The sequence below is a fragment of the Lipotes vexillifer genome, unplaced genomic scaffold (assembly GCF_000442215.2).
Source record: "Lipotes vexillifer unplaced genomic scaffold, Lipotes_vexillifer_v1.1 scaffold306, whole genome shotgun sequence".
Taxonomy (NCBI): domain Eukaryota; kingdom Metazoa; phylum Chordata; class Mammalia; order Artiodactyla; family Lipotidae; genus Lipotes; species Lipotes vexillifer.
Window position 1 is genome coordinate 1100239 of NW_006789814.1, and position 6869 is coordinate 1107107.

Sequence of the window (6869 nt, forward strand, 5' to 3'; positions counted from 1 at the left end):
TATGTCATTTCTGTTGTCTTTCTGTAGCAGGAGGTATAGGCATGCGTCACTCTTTTCAGTGGACAAGATATTTCAGTGGACAAGGCATTTATGTTGCGCCCTGTGTTCTGTGGTGACCAGTGCACCTCTGTGTGCACGAGCAGCTGTTAAGGATGTGGCTCTGAAGTCAGCTTGCTCAGATTCACATCCTGGGTCCCTTGTTTACTAACTGGGTAGCCTTGGGCAATTTACCTTATCTCTCAGTAGCTGAGTTTCCTTATCTGTAAAATGCGGAAAATGATGATACTACTTGGTAGGCTTCTCATAAAACTTAAAGTGCTCAGAACACTGTCTGGCATTTAATACCATCCAGTAACTACAATTACTTCCACTAGTTAGGTTTTGTTTTTGTTTTTGTTTTTAATAAAAGCTTTATTGAGATCTAATTCCCATATCATGTAATTCACCCGTTTAAGATGTGTAGTTCAGTGGCTTTTTGTTTATTCACAGCATTGTGCAGACAACACCACCATCAATTTTAGAACATTTTCATCAACCCAAAAAGAAGCCTTGTTCCATACTATTAACCACTCCTCTCCATATCCCTCTGCCCCATCCTCATCCCCAGCCCTAGGCAACCACTAATCTACGTTGTGTGTTTATGGATTTGCCTGTTCTAGACATTTTGTGTAAGTGGAATCATATATGTGATCCTTTGTGACTGGCTTCTTTCACTGAGCCTGATGTTTTCAGGGTTCATCTGTATTGTAGCAGGTGTCAGTACTTCATTCCTCTTTTATGTCTGAATAATTGTAGGGAGAGACTGCATTTCATTTACCTACTTTTACTTTTTGTTATTCTGTGAGATGAATTCTTAGAAATAGACTGTTGAACCAAATGTTAATATTAAGGAAAGTGGAAATTAAGCCTTTGTCCTAATATATGGTCAACTAATATATTTTGTTTATTTATTTATTTTTGGCTGCATTGGGTTTTTGTTGCTGTGCACGGGCTCTCTCTAGCTGCGGCGAGCGGGGGCTACTCTTCGTTGTGGTGCACCGACTTCTCATTGCGGTGGCTTCTCTTGTTGCGGAGCATGCGCTCCAGGTGCGCGGGCTTTAGTAGTTGTGGCACATGGGCTCAGTAGTTGTGGCTCGCGGGCTCTAGAGCGCAGGATCAGTAGTTGTGGCACACGGGCTTAGTTGCTCCGCGGCATGTGGGATCTTCCCGGACCAGGGCTCGAACCCGTGTCCCCTGCATTGGCAGGCGATTCTTAGCCGCTGCACCTCCAGGGAAGTCCTCTACTAATATATTTTAATTTTTAATTTTTATTTTTTGGCTGTGCCCCACGGCTTGTGGGATCTTACTGGACTGCCAGGGAAGTCCCTATATTTTAATATTTTTATTCCATTACTAAATAATATCCCTAGTGGCCCAAGAGATCAAATTTACTATATTCTTTTTATTACTCCCCCCACCGCCAAAAAAAAAAGTATAAATAAACGAGAGGGTGTTTTTAATGTGGGAATTAAAGTCCCTGGTCACTAGGTAGAAGGGAGAGGATGGGGAGTGGGCCATCTCCCTACCTTCAGGCAAACCCCAGTTTGCCATCTCAAACAGCTGAGAGCCTGTTTTTTTTTTTTTTATAAGATTCTTAACTCTTCATTTTTTCACAGTTTTTATTAAGAATATTTTTGTCTGAAAATAAAACCCAAACTTTTGGGAAATAAAGAGCAAGTTTACTAAGTTTAGTTGAGTATCTGTAGCCGCCTATTATTTCTTATGTAATCACTTCAAAAAACAGTCTTCCTTGATTCCTTCCTTATCATTAGGTCAACTCAGTGGCCACCAGAAATTGCGAAGAGCGTGTACTCTAAAGAGTAGGGCTCATGGTAGTGCAGAGCCACTAAGGTAGCTGTATTATGATGAAAGAATAGTGCTTTTATCCCTTTTTCCAGATGAGCAAACTGTCAGGTCAGACAGCTTGCCCAGCTCCGCCTGTTGGGGAGGTGATGCTGGCACTAAGGTCCATTCAGTAACTCAGAGCCTAGACTCCCTTTACTGGACCCTCAAGGAGTTACAGCCGTCCTAGGGTGAATTCCTTATCTGCTGCCCACCAACAGGCCAAGGCCGCATGAAACTAGGGAGAGAGGTGCTGGAGGGGGAGGACAGGTGTTCCCTCCTTGGGGGAATCTGATGATGGCCCTAGCTGTGCTTTTGGAGCTAAAACTACAAAATCTAAGATGGTCTGTCTCCATATTCCAGATGCAGCTCTATAGTAAGGGTGAAGCCTTGTTTCTGTGAGTGGAAACAAGTGCTGTTTAGTCTCAATCGAGGCCATCCTGCCAGCCCTGGGCCACCTCAGCATTATCAGCTTTAGGTTAATAGGATGATACTGGCATGAGAATTACTCCTCTTTGTTTAATAGACCAGGGCAGCGGTACTCAAAGATGTCACATTTTAAAATTCTACTTGTCGGTAAATTAAAAGTAGTCCCCAGAGTCCCTAATCCAGGGATCTCCAAACACTGGCACATGCTGTGGGAGCTTCGCAACACTTCTGAGCAGAAGACAGTTTTGTTATTCTCAGTGACCAGGTCTGCTGCCCCGGGGCCACTGGGCCCCCAACAGCAGAAAAACAGACCGTTATCATTACAGCAGCCCCCAGACTCCTCTGAAGATGAACGTTGTCATCAGGTCCCAAATCTTAGCATTGCCATCTTAAACTCTTTGTTCATTCCGAAACATAGAAAATGTTTCTACCTGTGAAAGGCAAAATTAACCATCAATTATTTAGAAAAGACAGAACAAGGCACTTGCAATGGACATTTGTCCTTCGTCTTGACCTTCCACTACTTTGAACTGCACTTTCCCTCCGGTGTGTGTCTTGGAGGGAGGCAGAAACCACCTGCTGTGACTGAAGCCAGGTGCCCTGATGCTCTTCCTAGCCTCCCGTGCAGCTAGGACTCAGGCTTGTGACCCCGTCCCAACCACCCAGACCCCCCTGAAGCAGATTTTGAATCTTCAGCTGTTGACACAGAGGGGGCAGGATCTGTCCCGGTGAAGGGGTTGGCAGCTGCGTCTACCTTCAGGGGGCAGCAGTGGGCGGGGTCCCAGCATTATTCGCATCCAGCATCACCATCAGCTGTGTCAGTGGGCAGCCTGGGAGCGTCTGTGCCCAGGCCAGCACTTCTCCCTGGAAGCATTTTTGAATGTGATTGGAGGTGCTGCCTTCTTAGCCTCGAGACCTGGTTTTCCAGCTCTCTGTAAGACTCCCAGCTACCTGATATCCTTTATAAATTGCTTCTCTATTCAGACTAGCCAGAGTCAGTTGTGTGCAACAAAGAACCTGACTGATGGAAGCTTCCACGGCGCCTTCTTCTAGTGCTGCCCAGTTACCACCCTGGGGCAGATTCTGCTCTGTGCTTCTCCCCAGGTGTTCCACTCCACCTCAGTGTCATCATGTGAAAACTGAACCTACTCGCTTCTTAGAGCTTCCTTCTCATTGTTCCCTCAATCATAAGGATGTGACCTTTTTGAATTCATTCTTTTTTTTAAAAAAAATATATTTATTTACTTACTTACTTGGCTGTTCCTGGTCTTCGTTGCGGCATGTGGGATCTTTAGTTGTGGCATGTGGGCTCTTTTAGTTATGGCGTGTGGGATCTAGTTCTCTGACCAGGGATTGAACCTGGGCCCCCTGCATTGGGAGTGCGGAGTCTTAACCACTGGACCACCAGGGAAGTCCCTTGAGCCATCTTGAGCCATATTTCCCTCCGCACCCAGCTCCTGCCCAGTCCTGCCCAGTCCCCCTATAGCCCTGCTCCCACTCTGTCCTTTCAGCCCCAGACACTCACGCCAGGACTCGTGTAGCTGCCTCCTTGTGCGCTCTCTACAGTGTGGCCCCTCATCAAACGGTCCCATTCATTGCTCACCTGTTCCACCTCCTCTGTGTCACATACTCAGCCTCATCACCCTTGTAGTGTTCTTATCACAAAATGGCCTCAGTCCTGCACCCCACCCTGCAGCATGCCTTCGCAGCTCTCCCATCTGGAGGTGGAGTGTGTTTCCCTTGTTCCTTTCGCCTTGTGTCCGCAGAGGTGCTGGTCAAGACAGGCCATGTGACCTTGGGCCTCCTCCTCTGTTAAATGAGGCTGACAGTGGTACCCACTTTAGAGGCTAGTTGTGGAGATGAGGCGAGATGATGGACGTATTGATACAAGGGCTGGCACAACACAGGCATTGAATAAACAGTGGCTGAACCAACCCGCCCCATCACCCTCCGTCTTCATTATGCTGCCGTCATTGCTGTCCTCATCATCACACCTTCTTTTGAGATTCAGCTCCACTTCCTGTCTTAGAAGTACCAGTTTTTTTAGTGATTCTTTCTGCCTTAAACTCGGTGGTCTGCTTCACTGATGTGGTTTTAAGCTCAGACCATCCTCTGCGTTTGTCTGATGTGCTGTCCCATGAAGAGTCTGGGTTTTGGAGTCAGAAGATGTGACTAATTCACCCTGTGACTTTGGGTTAGTTACTCAGCTGTCTAAGCCTCAGACTCTGTAAAACATGAAAAGTGATAGCTGTATCCATGAACAGGTGGGAGGATTAACTGAAATACTGACTGGGAAACATTTCGCACAGTATCTGGCACCTTATAAGCCCTCCATCATTGTAATGACTGTTATGGTGCTTCTTCTTATATTTTCTCCCAGCTTGTGAACCTCTTGAAGACGGGTTCTCTGCCATTTATCCATTTGTATCCCAGAACCTACCACAGTATCTGACACATGGCAGGTGCTCAAAGCATATAAGATTTTTGGAAGGAGGGAGACCTGGGTTTAAAACTAAGTGTCATTTGGCTTCCCTGGTGGTGCAGTGGTTGAGAGTCCGCCTGCCACTGCAGGGGATATGGGTTCGTGCCCCGGTCTGGGAAGATCCCACATGCCGCGGAACGGCTGGGCCCGTGAGCCATGGCCGCTGAGCCTGCGCGTCCGGAGCCTGTGCTCCGAACGGGAGAGGCCTCAACAGTGAGAGGCCCGCGTACCGCAAAAACAAACAAACAAACAAAAAACCAAGTGTGATTTATGTAGAGAACAGACATGTGGACGTGATGGGGGGGTGGGGGAAGGGGAGGCTGGGGTGAATTGGGAGATTAGGATTGACATATGTACACTACCACGCGTAAAATAGATACCGAGTGGGAACATGCTGTAAAGCACAGGAACCTCAGCTTGGTGCTTTGTGACGACCTAGATGGATGGGGTGTGGGGGTTGGGAGGGAGGTCCAAGAGGGAGGGGGTATAGGTGTACATATAGCTGATTCACTTCATTGTACAGCAGAAACTAACATAACATTGTAAAGCAATTATACTCCAATTAAAAAAAAAAAGACTAAGTGTCATTTAAGAGCTATTTGGCTGTGGGCAAGGTCGTAGACATCACTGAGCATCTGCTTCCTTATCTGGAAGCCAGAGGAGATGGTATCTATGTTTCTGGGTTGTTTGGAGTATCAAACAAGATTGTTAATTACAGGGTCTGTGACAGACCTTGGTGGCAGCAGTAAGAGAGTGATGTTCTCGCTTGTTTTCCTTTATCCTCACTTGATGCCATGCTGGACCATGCAGTTGTACCCCGTCCTTTTTCCTGCAGGAAGTGGAAATGTGAGAAATAGAAAGGGGCTTTGTTTTTTCTTTCTTTGACCTTCCAGCTCTTATTCAGAATATTCTGAAAGCTTAGCAACAGCCAAGAGAGCCCTGTGACGAAAACTGGGTATTTGATCACATGATTCACCCAAATGCCTAGTTCCTCTTCTGCCTTTCCTTGCCATAGATTTTGCTGTGCTTTGAAGCAGCCCTAGCAAGCTACCAAATTTATTTGGAAACATGGTCTTTTCAGCCAAATGCTCTGACACACCACCATCTCCTGTAAATGATGACACAGTGTTTTCATCTGGCATCATCTGACAGCGTGCTAGGAGAACTTTTTAAAAGGTTGCCATTAGGACTGGTTTGGTTGATCACTAGGACTGGTTTGATCTGGGTGGAATGCAGCTCGTCACCAGTGTAAACTGTTATTCCTTCACGACATCTCTGCTGCTAAGACCCCCATGTGGAATATCAGTGCCTGGTGTCTGAGGCTCTATCTATAAAATAACCCAAGACATTAAGTCATGTGGGCCTTTATTTTCTTTTTTGTTTTCATTTTTGAATTTGAATATTTTTTTAAATTGAGGTATACTTGCATGTAATGTTATATTCGTTTTAGTCATACAACATAATGATTTGATATTTGCATGTATCGTGACATGATCCCCACAATACGTCTAGTTAACATCTGTCCCCACACATAGTCACACAATTTTTTTCTTGTGGTGAGAACTTTTAAGATCGACTCTTTTAACAACTTTCAAATATGCGATACAGCATTATTAACTATAATCACCATGCTGTACATTACATTCCCGAGACTTATTTACGAGTTTTTGTTTTCAAGCGTGTTAAGGTCCTTCTGTACCTTTCAGGTAGGCAAACCCTATAGGCAGACTGCAAAATATGATGCTCTTTTAGCATCCGTGGTGATGTTTGTAGTTGTACTTTAGAGTTCTGTATTGCTTCAATTTAGGGCAGCCAGCCAGCCAGCCGGCCTGGTTTGATGGGGACTATCCCAGTAATAGTACCGAAAAGTCTCCCATCCTGAGGAACCCCTCAGTTCTGGGCAACCTGAGATGGGTGGTCATCCTCGATGTGTTACAGTAGGGTTCTCCCAGACCTAGATGGTAGTTCGTGAAGAAAAACATTTTTCAGGGCATTGTAACTAAAAACTTCAGAAGTGAGACCTGGAAAATGGTTGATCCATGCATTTAATGTAAATGTTCACCACTCTGTAGGGAAA

The 6869-nt window shown here is 45.7% G+C and overlaps 1 protein-coding gene and 1 non-coding gene across 3 annotated transcripts in view; one reads left to right on the forward strand and one right to left on the reverse strand.

The window, feature by feature from the left end:
- Positions 1-6869, forward strand: part of CPPED1 (calcineurin like phosphoesterase domain containing 1) — a 115880-nt gene that overhangs the window by 35970 nt on the left and 73041 nt on the right. The window lies entirely within an intron of this gene.
- TRNAG-CCC (transfer RNA glycine (anticodon CCC)) lies at positions 3649-3721 on the reverse strand. The gene has a single exon. It is a non-coding gene; the product is annotated as a tRNA-Gly (tRNA).